Here is a 12,309-nt window from a genome sequence, read left to right as displayed (position 1 = left end):
CATCTACCCCTCTGCCTTAATGCACCGGGCATTAAAACGTCTCTCCATCTTCTGCCTGCTTCAGTAATGGACTTTTTTCCAGCTTTCTCTGAGTCCTGAGAGCTGCCACATGGGCACAGGCATCTAGTGGGATGCAGCAAATGCAGGACAACGCCTGAGTGGTAGCAGAAATAGGGACACGAGAAGAAGGGAGAGGGCAGCCTCTCAGCAGAGGTCTCCACGAGGTCCTGGTGGCCCCAATGGTCCCAGAGAGGCCCTGATTTTGATCATTCACAGACTAAAATCTGACCATCGATAGGTCATATTTTCCCCATCGTTGCTTTGTCGCTTCCATCTCATTCCTGTGGGCAAGCAGGAGACAGAGAACGCAGCACGAGCGTCTGATTGATTGTGCAAATCCCTAGTCAGGAGAAGTTTGATTTACTGAGGCCAGAGGTACTAAAGAGCCTGGCCAGGAATTTGCACTAAACCTTTGACACACAAGACATTTCCCTTTCTCGCCAAGACAAACAAAGGAAGGAAGTGTCTGGGACATTTAAAGCGACCTAGTGGAGACAGGTAAGGGCAGATAAGGGCTGGAGGAAGAGTGGGCTGGGCAAGGGAAGTATCTAGTTTTAAAGATTTGTTTGATTCCTTAGTATTCTGCAGAGCAGGCTTGGAGGAGGCGAAGCTGCCTGGGAACCGCTTGCGATGGGAGAAACAGGCTAAACATCGCTGAAGTGCTGAGCACCCGGGTTCTCGTTGCCCGACACTTTTTCTCTTTTTCCACACGCTTTGCAGAGTTCTCCATATCCGATGCTTGTTCCGAAGCTTGTAGGATTTTGGTGCTCGTTAGCCGACCACTGTCAGGCTCTGTAAATCTCCTGCCAAGTGATGCTGGGCTCAGGCACCTGGCTCTTGGCTGCCTTTACCATGCCAGTGGGGCCCTAGGAGTTCCCAGCTCCATGGGCTGGTGTAAAAAGGTACTTGCCCCTTTCCAGCACCTGCTCTGATCCTCTAATAAAGTAGAGGAAATGCTCCTGGTGTCTACTAACGACGCACCAATTTTCTGCTGCACCTTGCAATAGTATTTGCCTTCCGTTAGAAAGGAGCTTTATTGCTTTCTGGGACAAAAAGGCTGTTTTAGGGTGCGTTTGGCCTTCGTTGCTTGTAGAACAGGCTGCTGGCTCCTGCTGGAGGTGGCCACGCAGGATGGTCAGGCCCTTCCCTGCAGGGCTGCTCCCCAGATGGTCTCTCAGGACTTTGCATTTGGCCTTATTGGCCATTTCTCCTTTGCTGCTCTTATTATTCCTCGAGGTTACACAGCAAGTTGTCCTGCCTAGCCATGTTGCACCGAGCCCTGGATGTTTCCCCATCCTCCCTCCCGCAAGCAGGTGCAATTCCAGCAGGACAGGCTGCCAAAACCACGAGGCGGATGGCGAGCCCTTCTGCCACAAGGCAAGGGTTAACCTTGTTTGCACGGGGTTAATTTTCAGGGTTCCAGCTTCTCCTTGAAGTTACCTGTGTGGTGAGAGCTGGCCCCCCCACTCCTTGCATGCATCCCTCCATTAACACCTCGCTCTTTGACCTTAACTCTTCCTGTTCCCAATAAAAATGCCCCAGCTCCTTTTTAACCCTTTTTCTCTCCCAGGAGGCGACCGGGCAATACCGCAGAGCTCGTGGGGAGGCTGCTGGCGTTCCTCTCCATCGCACTGCAGAGCAAAGCACAGATGGAGGATGCATTAAAGCAAGACCCAGGGGCCAGCCTCCGGCCGGGATTGCCAGCGTTTGGACAGGCTCTCTGCTGAGGCTCCTCCGCACGGCCAGTTGGAGATTATGAAAACAAGGCTGCTGCGTTCTGGGTTATTTATAAAGCAAGCTAGACAAATAAACTTTTCCTACCCAGAATGGTCAAGGTTAAGAACCCATAGTTCTCCTTTCCTATGGGGACCTTGTTTGTGACTCATTCCCGGCAGGCACTCAGGGGCTTCCAGCGCAGGAGCTGGAAGCGATGGGCCTTGCAAAGGGCTTGGCAGAGGCAGCCAAAGGCTCCCTGCAAGGAGTGAGCCCGTTCCACCCTCGTTTGTTACTATTAAATAAAGACTTACACAGAAAAGCCATCTGTAACACATGCAAATTCTTTAAAAAAAAAAAAAAAAGAAAAGGAAAAAAAATGCAGCAAATTGGCTGGAGCACCATCTTGAGGCAGTTTCTGGAAGCAGTGGGCAGAGCATCTTGTGGCATCTTCCCATGGGCTGGGGGGGATGAAGATGGGGGTGTCCCTCTGCGAGCATCGCTTGGGTGATGCCTACATCATCGGGGAGCAGCTGGATCCAGGCTGGAGGGCTCCTGTTGCCCCAGCTGCTGCGAGGATGCAGCATCACCTTTTGATTCAAGGTCTTTGAGCAGCAGGTCCTAATCCTGCTCTCCCCTTCTTCAACTGCTTACCCTTGGGTGAAGTTTCTGTCCCTGGATATTCAGCCGTGCCCTCAGCTAACCTGGCAGGTGGCCCTGCAACGAGGTTCTTCCCCAGCCGGTCTCTCCTGTACCCCCCCAAACCAGGAAAGAGTCCCTTGAATTGCCTTTTTTTCCCTTACTGTCTCTTATCTGTATATTCATACCATCTGTGACCATGGGGTAAGTTCTTGCATATTTTTCCCTGCTCTTCATTATTTGTTATTCCAATTGTCATTGGAGCACAGGTGGGTCTACCCAAAATTAGCAAATGCTGCTCCATTTCTTCTCCAGAATTATTTAGCTTCTTATTACTTGGCTTAATTTATTTTTTTCCTAAGACTTCCATTCAAGAACTAGTCTGCCTAAGATTCTGCTTAAATCTTCATATGCTTTTGACCACATCTTTATTATCCCACTCTGTCTTTTTGATAGCACTTGGGCTGTGCAGGGTGCTGCTTCTGCTTGCTCTCGGAAAGCAGAGACCATTATATTGTCAAATTCTGCTGCTGGTGAAAAGAACAGAAGCAAAGCCTCGCGTGCTCTGCAGGGCTCAGCGAAGAGCCTGGCATCGTTTTGTTGCTTGGTGGATTTTGCGCTTTGGTTTTTGATTTTGTTGTTGTTGTCGATGATGCGTTTTTGTCTTCTTACTTTCTGTAATCTGACCATTGAGGTGGCGCATCGCAAAGACGATGTGATTTTTCAGTGCGCCCACTGAAAAAAAAATCAGCTTTCTCCACGGCTTATCCCGCTTTCCCCCACAATGTGCCACCTCCTCGTTGCCCGCTCCCGAGGAATCCTTACCAAATACTGCCCAGGCTCAGAACCCTTCAGCCTCACCGCTCACCCCGTGCTCCGAGGCCACCTCGGGCACTCTCACCCTGGCAGCAGCGGGTTAACGGCCCAGGGCGTACGGCGTTAAGGGTGATGCATCTCGAAGCATTGTTTTTCGCTATACGTCCCTGTGTTCGCAATATTAAATACTTCCTTCCCCTTTGGCGCTGGAGGCTGCTCTGAAGGCTGGAAGCACCGTGTCTGTTTGAGCAGGGCCTCTCTATCGCCAGCATCTGCTTATCTGCAGCTCAAAGGAAATTCTGCTTGGCTGATGTGTTCCAGCTCCGGATGAAACGCCTCCCGCCTGCACACGCGGAGAGTTTCATAAGCAAGGGGCTCAGATGCCGCGAGCTGTTGTGAGACCGCTTCTCAGTAACGCGGTCTGTGAAAATAATCAGGGGTTCTCGCTTCATGGTGTCGGCAGCCGCGGGGCCAAAGTTGCTGCTGGGATCATCTGAGCAGCACCTCCAGATCCTACAGCAGCTCCGTGCTTTCAGAGGGGCTGCAGGGGCTCGGGGGCAGACTGTGAATACTCACGTGGCCAGCAACGCCTCAAAATCGAAACATCAAATAAAATCCCACCGAGTGAAATACAACGCAAACACGCGATTTAGCCACTAGAAAGGCTGGGCAGGTTTAAGAGCTCGCCTGCGTTGAAAAGGGGAGCTTTATGTTTTCAAGTGTCTTTGCATCACCTAAGGCGCACAGCCTGCTCTTGATGCTGTGCTAAAAATAAAGTGCCCTGGAAGGTGCCGACAGCCTTCTCAGCACTTCAGATTCTTTGAACTGAAAGAAAACGGTACGAGATGAGAAAATCTTTGCAGGCCACCTGGGTGCTGGGGTGCTGCGTGCCAAAAGACTTTGACCAAGCACTAGGCACAGAAGCCGGCGTCCGCTGTGGTTGCGCCAAGCTCTCTCCCCAAACGTGGGCTACAAAGGTGCTGCAGACAACACGGGCACCGCACCTTTCTGCTTCGTCTAAATCTGATGTATATTTAAAGTCCCTGAAGCAGCAGATGAAGGAGAAACGAGGCAGCCAGGAGATGCTGCTGTGAGCAGGTGAAAGCCCACGGAAAACCCGCTGCTGCAGTGAGACACCGCACGCGGGGATGCAGAATTAGGCCACCAGGCTTGGCCAGGGCAAAAACCACCACCTTCAGCTCCACTTGACAGGGAAGCAAGTAGGCAGCCGTCGTCTCCCTGGGTGGAAATTATAGTTTATATAAAACAATTTCACCTCCGTCATGTGGTTTCCTGAAACCTGTTGGGGGAAGAGTCAGAATTGGGGAGCAATAGTTTTTCTTTTTATACAAGGCACTGTATATTTTTATTCTCCCCTTCTTTTTTGGTTAGATAAGAGTTAGGACAAAAAGAGTTGCTGAATTGGTTCCAAGTTAAAGCCCAAGAAAACAAACCTGAGAGGTTCAAGGGGTTGTCCAACCCCATTTTGCTCACCCAAGAAATTGTGTCATGCAGCCTCATTTCTGACTTGGGCCAGGGGTAAAATCCTTCTCAGCAAGGCAGAAAACAGTCCCATAAAAAAACCCACAGTATTTGGAGAAACTGGGATTTTTCAGGAACGATGTGGTGGAGATCTATTTACAGAAATATCCAGGTTCCATCCCTGTTTGGGAGAGCAGGCACCCATGGCCAGTTTGAGCTATTTCTTCACAAATTAATACCTTTAGAAGCAACATTTTTTTTTCTTCTTTCTTTTTCACTACATATTTGTTATCTTTAATTAGTTAAAGTTGCTGTCAGCTTCTTGTTTCAAGTTGTATTTTAGTTTCCTGCTTGAAGAAAACCACAGCCACCACCTCAAGTCATTTTTGAGTTTCATGGCAATGAAAATGACATTCTTTGAAATTTTTCTTTAAAATTTTCTTCTTTTCCAAACTATCTGCAGAAACCTCCAGCAGTAGAGACGAGAGAGAAACGTCCTCCTGCCCAAAGAAGGATCAGTTGCGTCATTCCCAACCCATTTCTTTCGCCTGCTCTTAAAACTCACTTTGCTTCTAGCCTTCCAATTTGCAAGGAGAAAGCACTGAAAGATCTCCTCCGAACAGGGCTCATCGCTCAGCCTTAGATCCACTCTGGAGTGATTTTATCTGAAACGTGTTTCTTTAGCTTGCTCGTGTACCATGTGGAACAGCGTCAAAGCCATAAAATTGTATTTACTGCCTCTTCTTGGAGTGCAGCACTCATAACATCATTGTAGAAGTAAATTATCTTAGCTTGGGATGGTTAGCTCTTGCCAAATTAGTGTTGCCTGTTACTCATTTGCTTTGGTCTTCTTTTTTAGGTGCTGACAAACAATGTGTTTAACTGCTTGTTCTGCTGTTTTCCCAGAGCCCAACACCACATAATTCTCTCCCGATCTTCAGTCTCCATCGTAAGACAAGCCTCCTGCATTTCTCTTGTGCATTTTCCATCCTCCCCAGGTTAGCAAAGACTTTTCTCAGCTTCCAACTGTTGTCTATATTTAATCTTGTCCAGACAACCCAGAAATATATAACGAGCGTGCTTCCTAGCTTGTTCTTTCCTTGCAGCATTGTGATTTCTTCCCTCTTTATCATCCACAGCAACTATGTTGCTTAACTGATCGATTGCCCTTTGAAGTCAGGCTGAAATATTTTCACCTTCTTAACATTATCCACTCTTAGCTTCTTAAGTCTTACATCTGCTTTTTCCTGGGTGCCCCTCTCAACGTACAGAAATTTCTCCTTTGCTCACCGCAGTGAAAGTCTCCTACCCAGGGCAGAACGCAAGGGACTGCAGAATCAGCTGGGGTTCATCTCAGAGACACCCAGAATTGGCTATCCTGAAGAGATAGAGCATGACCTGGACAGGTTGCAGGCATCCAGAGGCCCTTTTCTCTCATTTCCATGGGATTCCTACAAGCTCAGCCACATTTGAGAACGTTTCCAACCACTGAAAAGCACCTGAGTGTTTCCCTGGGCAGGCATCACCTTGCCTACTTTTACCTGCAGGTGCTAACTAGTCCAAGCGCGCCATGTTCTGGTCGCTTCTAAATTCTGCAGGAAACAGATTCTTCCTTCAATATCTATATTATTTTAATTAACACATTGTTTAAATCATCCACTAGCCATTATTCTTTCTTTCTGCACATTATGTTCAGTTGTCATCGCTGCAGCTTCTCTTCTTTTCCCATTGCTCTCTGAGAATTTGGCTCAAACCTCCACATATTACTGCTGCAATCTTATCAAAATCTGAACACCGCAATTTCTCATTTCTTTTAGGCCTCGATAGGAGGACCATGCATCTCAGGACCAGCAGTTGGCTGCCGGATTCAGGATCTGATTTTCTCTCACTTCCTGGCTTCCTCAACAACCCTGCAAACCCCACGGATCCTCTTGCGCGTTTTTCCCCTGGTCTGGAGCACGGATTCAGCCCCAGCCCTGTGCCAGAGGCAGCCACAGAAGCTCTCAAGAGTGGAGGCTTCTAGTCCTGCTCACCCAGGCAGCTCTGCTGACCCCCTGTGAACCCAAAATGTGGCCTGAACCCCCCAAACAAGGGGAGAGCACCTCGCGGCCACAGAAGCAGGGGGAGCCACAGTCCGATGAGCGAGCTGTAGACTTCAAAGAACAGTTGGTTTGGAAAAAAGAGGTAGAACATTGTGTCCCCTGCCCCAGGCGGTCACTGCTGTGGGAAGCTAGGACCAGATAGACGTTGAGATTTCTGCAATGCCTTCAGCTGCTGAGAAGGGTAGGACTTGGCCTATTTTCTGAGCTATCGCAGCCAGCCAGCTGTCTTCCCCACACATCCTTCTTCTCTCTCCTCATCCAACATTTGTAAAGGACCCAGGCACCCTCTCCTTGCCCCTGTTACGCTCCCAGCTGAAGCATCCTCAGTCCCATTGAATGATCCGAGTGGCTCCTGACCTTTCCCAGCCCCAGAAAACTTCTGCTCCCCAAAGCTCACCTCCTAACCGGCATTAAATCCCTCTGCAGCGAGCGACCCTGCTCACAGAACAAGGGGCTGAGCTGCAAAATCCCCTTTTAGCTTTTCCTGCCCGCGCCCACAGGCAGCTCTGCGTTACCTGCGCACAAGAGATGGCCTGAAGGCTACAGCCCTGCGGCCAAAAACGTTGTTAATAACTCTCTGGACCCCAGCTATCCCGCATGCTTTGGCGGGACAGGGTTTTTGCTGCTCTCTGTTGCCAAGCTGCACGCCTTAGATCAGCCCCTGGTGCTCCGGCGTTTCCCAGCCTCGCTGCATAGCAAACGCTCGGGGCTTATCGCAGCATCAGAGCAGTTGGGAGACAGTTGAGTGTCTCTCTAAGTGCTGATAGAAGGGAAGGCTTTGCTCTTGGAGATAAGAAGCCCTCCCTGAGGAGCCAGGGGAGTTCGTTGGTATCGGAGCGTCTTCCAGCGCTTCACAGACGTACCCTTGGAGCGCGCGAGATGGCGAGGCGGTCACGTAGACAGCAGCCAGGGAGGGCTGTGTTTTTGAGGTCAGTTAACTGAATCCCTCGCTATCGTTTATTTTCTCTCCCTTCAAATTATTTTTCTCTTGTTGATGCAGCCTTTGCGGTGACCTCGTTGGCTCACCGAGAAGTAAACAGACGGTTGCATCCTCATATTTTTGGAGATAGATTAATTGAGGAAAGATGGTAGGAAGGTATTTCAGCCTAAGATTCTGAAACGCTTAACGGCTCCACTCTGCTGCTCTCTGTGCTTGAGAAACAAACCCGCAGCAAGGGCTGGTAGCGGGCATCTCTTGTCCAAGTTGGTTGGAACAGGTGTGTCTGGAGTGAAACTCACTGCCACCTCCAGACAGAGCTCCCCGCATCACCCCAGGGCAGCGAATCCAGCCTCTGCTGGTGACACGTCATCTGCTGCTCGTGTATCAGTAAAGCAGAAGGTCTAGGACTCCTCTCTGGAGGAATTCAACTGATCTAGATTCCCCACATCAGGTAGTTTGGGTGAGCAGAGGAATCAGGACATGCACAGAGAGGTAAAGAGGGGAGCTCTGTGGTAAAGAGGAATGAATGCCTTCCATGAGCAGCTCCAGCTTCGTCGAACGCTGCAAGCCCTACTTTTTTCTTTAAGCGACCCATAGAAGCCTTCCCGTTTCCAAATGCGTGTCCTTTCCTCCAAATAAACGGGGGATAAAACGGAATATTGTTAAAAACTAAGCCTGCTGTGAGGTAGAGACCTAAACGCTGTCCCCCGCCCTGCAGCGCCTGCCTCAGCTCTCCGATGGAAACCCTGTGCCCTCTGCTGGTGCAAATCCCTGCAGCAACGCCTGCGTTAGGGGCGATAACTTTGTAATAGGTAGTTGGAGAAAATAAGCACTGCTGAAGTATCTAAACCCTTGTCTAGCGGAAAGGTTGCCTGTTTGGGTCTAATAAAACGTATTGCATCTCTCCATAAGCGTTGCCTCGTTTACTTCCTTGCGCTCTCACGGTTATGCCCATACTGCCACAAATTCTGGCTCAGAGCAGAGACCCAAGAGCAACTGAAGGCTGTGCAGAATCCCCTGCGCCTTCTCTAGCTTCTGGTGGCCGCAGGCTTTTGCCAGCATAGCTCTGGTCCAGGGGGGTTGTGCAACAACCAGGAAAAGCATATGAACCAAATACCTCTGTGCAGGTGCAGTGACACCAGTGAAACTCCGCTTTTGCTGGCTCCTTTCCCTGGAGAAGCAGGAACGTCCACCTGCAGAGCCACAAAGTAGTACAGCCAGGAGTAGCAGAGGCAATAGGATCTGAAAAAGCACAGCAGAAACCGAAGCTGCCCTTTTGTTACGTGCCTTCTTACTCATAGAAGCTTCACCTGTGCTTCAATGCCAACAGGGAGATTAAATGCAATTAACAAGAGAAAGGTTTTAAATATCCGGCCAGGGCTCAAGCTTTGTCAGGGAAATCCTGCTGCCGCACCTCCATGTATTTTTAGTTTTGGCCTTAGCCACGCAGCTTAAGCTCCTTGAAACTTCCTAACCCTTAAGGCACCGCGTTCAGGGGAGCAGCACGTCCAGGCTCTGCGTTTCCTCATCACGGTGCTGAGCAGTTTGGGGGTTCAGAGCCCCTTTGTTGTTTCTAAGAATCAGGCAATAAACCTGAACTTTTGTTCTTCCTTTTCCTACTCAATAAAGGACTAGGAGAGCCTGTTGGCCTGTCTTTTTCTAGCCAGTTCATGTGGTCTAATAAAAATTATTTCCTCCTACAAACAGCTCATGCCCTGGCTCTACCCATAGATTACTGCAGTTACAATAACTATCAAAAAGGAAGATGAAAACCAGGGTTCAGAAGTAGAGGCTTGCCACGGGCAGCAACAGATTGCTGCGTGCAAAGGGAGAAAGAGGCAGAAGAAATGGATCCACTCCCAAGGCACGGAGGGGGGGTACGGTCATGGCCTGTCCACAGCAAGCTGGTTCAACCCCTCCCTTCCCCGAGCAGGCAGCGGGGGGACTTTAGGACTTGAAGGGCGTGTGTGCAAACTCGGGAAACGTCTGGGCCAATAAACCAGGATTTCCTTTCAATCAGCTCGGAGCATTTGATCAGCATTATTCGGTAGAACATAACTGTTTCAGGGCCAAGGACTGTTTTCAGGCGATCTCCAAAGCTACTTGCGTTTTTCATCTCTGCATCTTGTTGCAGCTCTTTTGCTTTTCCTTCCCACTGTTTATCTCTCGCAGCACCAAGCCTTGCCTGTACTTCCTGTTTGGCTGTGCAGCTAGCAGTTTTCTCATTTGCTGTTATTTTTGACTTCCATCCAAGCTTTGTATGATATTAATAGCCATTTCACAGAACCATAATCATCCTCAAAACAGTCCTAATATTAGCAGAAGAAGGAGCCAAGAACTGTTGCCCAGGCCTGAGGAACTCGTGCGCTGAATTTCTGCTCCGTGCTGCCAGCACTGCCCACAGGCCCTGGCCCAGGGAACCCAAAAACCCGTCCACCATCCAACTGGCCCAGTCCCAAGGGGGCAGGCAGAATTTGGGCTGTGGGAACACCGGTGCTGAGCTGGCCACCCTAGTGATGGCACCCAAGAGGCGAAGGATGAGCTGCAGCTCAGGCTTGTTCCATCCGCAGAAATAACTGCTGTAATGACATGGTCCTGGCCACAACAGGTGATGGAGAAGGGGCTTGGTGCAAGCCAGAGTGCGCAGAAAGAACCTGTTTTTGGGAGGACTCAAGAATTAGAGCTTACCAGTAGTCTAACTGCTGCCTCAGCCTCATCAGGATCACTTACCAGCAGGCCAGTTACAGCAGTGAAAACTATTAATAGCCAAATTACTCCCTTTCTATTAAGGGCTGCCAGTAACTGGAGAAAAAAGAAACAGTTGCCCCTTTCCTTTGATGAGAAATTCTCCCATCTTCCTTTGCATTGCTAGTGACTCATCAGCATCCTGAGCTCTTCTTAGAGGCAAATATGATGTTGATGGGGTTTTGTCTCCTCTTTGCTAGGAAGAATATGGTTGTTTCTTCCTCCTCATTTTAGGGTCTACTTGAGGCTATTTTTATATATTTTCTTATACTCTCTACACTTATTTCTTTCCACGCACAGCTGCAATTCCCTATTACATCCACAGTTACTATATCACACTTTTTTTTTCCTGTTACCATTAAGTTTGTCACCTACACCAAAGCCGTGTAATTTAATGATCTGTTACCGATGAGTTGCTAATAGCCCTGGGGCCATCCTGTCCTCAGTGTCCACAGACCACACCTGCTAGCCCTACCTGCTCCTTAAAGGAAAAAATCCATCAGATTTACCACAGACACAGCCACCATACCCCACAGTTACATAAAACTACACAAATTCAATTGCTAAAACCCATTAGGTAACAGCCACCTAGTTGCCAGGCAGTTGTTTAGCTTGTTTACCTGGAACAGCAAACTACAGCAAAGTTTTGGGCAGGTCAGGGCAGCTTTAGACAAAACCAGCCTGACGAGCCCCAGTGCCAAGATCTTCGCACTCTGCGGCCTTTTAATGATGACACCACCATAAATACTGGATTGCAGGGCTGCAGAACACACCCCTCTTCCATCATCTCCGTCCTGTTGCTTCCTAAAAGCTGTAATATTAACAGCGATCTTCTCAGGCAGGAAGACTCCAGGGTGAGTTCAGACCCTGCTGCTGTGACATTTCACTCTCCTCGCCCCTTTGTTTACTCAGACCCCAGTCCCATTTTGGGAAGGGAAGGCAGTAGCTTCAAGGCAGGTAAAGCAGGATGCTTTCTTTTTTGGTTTAAGCTGCTTTCTTTCAGTTTTGTTTCCCCTATCCTGCCCAGAAGGGAAGTACTTTCTCCACTGAAGGATCAGTCAGTAAACCTCAGACTCTGCACTGCCCTGAGGCACTGCTCCCTGCCAGTGAGGGTCACAGAACCATTTCGGTAGGAAAAGACCTCAAAGATGAAATCCAACCATTAACCTAACACTGCCAAGCCTACCACTAAACCGCATCCCTAAGCGCCGCATCTACATGTCTTTTAAATACAAATACCTCCAGCAACGGTGACTCAACCACTTCCCTGGGCAGCCTGTTCCAACGCTTCACAACCCTTTCAAGGGAAGTTTTCCTTAATATCCGACCTAAAACTCCCCTGGCACAGCTTGAGGCCATTTCCTCTTGTCCTATTGCTCCTTCGCTTGATGTTACACCCACAGCAAGTTGTGCTAAGTGCACAGCAGCCATCCTTGTGGTGGATCCCAGAAGGACGGGATCCTGCTGGGACCAGGAGCAGTAGTGGCAGCTCCCAGCTGCCCCACCTCCTGCAGGGCATCAGAGCCAGGGTGCAAACAAGGCTGGAGAAGCCTTCACCCTGCTGACCCCACACCAAAAGGGAGACAACGCAGGCCCCTATGTTCAGCCAAAGCTATTTTGCTTCCTGTAACAACACCGGAGAAACAAAATGGTTCTTCTGCTTCCTCTGGGCCAATGAGCCTGCACCCCAGCAACCAAAGCTGCCCAATTAGTTAGTTGTTACTCTTGTACTGCTGAGTACTGCCGTAATGTAGCACCAGAGCCTTGTGTAACACTACACAGGCCCTGGCCAAAACTCCCCAACACAAATAA

At 49.4% G+C, this 12,309-nt stretch overlaps 1 long non-coding RNA gene across 2 annotated transcripts; it reads left to right on the top strand.

Annotated features, from left to right (window-relative positions):
- The first annotated feature begins 3,175 nt into the window (after positions 1 to 3,175).
- LOC121061262 lies at positions 3,176 to 8,658 on the top strand. 2 transcript variants are annotated; one of them, XR_005815012.1, is made up of 4 exons: positions 3,176 to 4,326; positions 5,617 to 5,708; positions 6,528 to 6,993; positions 8,471 to 8,658. It is a non-coding gene; the product is annotated as an uncharacterized LOC121061262 (long non-coding RNA). The 2 variants fall into 2 exon arrangements; XR_005815011.1 differs by lacking the exon at positions 8,471 to 8,658 and having other exon boundaries at positions 6,528 to 8,224.
- Positions 8,659 to 12,309: the final 3,651 nt, after the last annotated feature.

The sequence above is a fragment of the Cygnus olor genome, chromosome 29, assembly GCF_009769625.2.
Source record: "Cygnus olor isolate bCygOlo1 chromosome 29, bCygOlo1.pri.v2, whole genome shotgun sequence".
Classification (NCBI taxonomy): domain Eukaryota; kingdom Metazoa; phylum Chordata; class Aves; order Anseriformes; family Anatidae; genus Cygnus; species Cygnus olor.
Note: the sequence above shows the minus strand (reverse complement) of the source record. Positions and strands in the feature narration are given on the sequence as shown.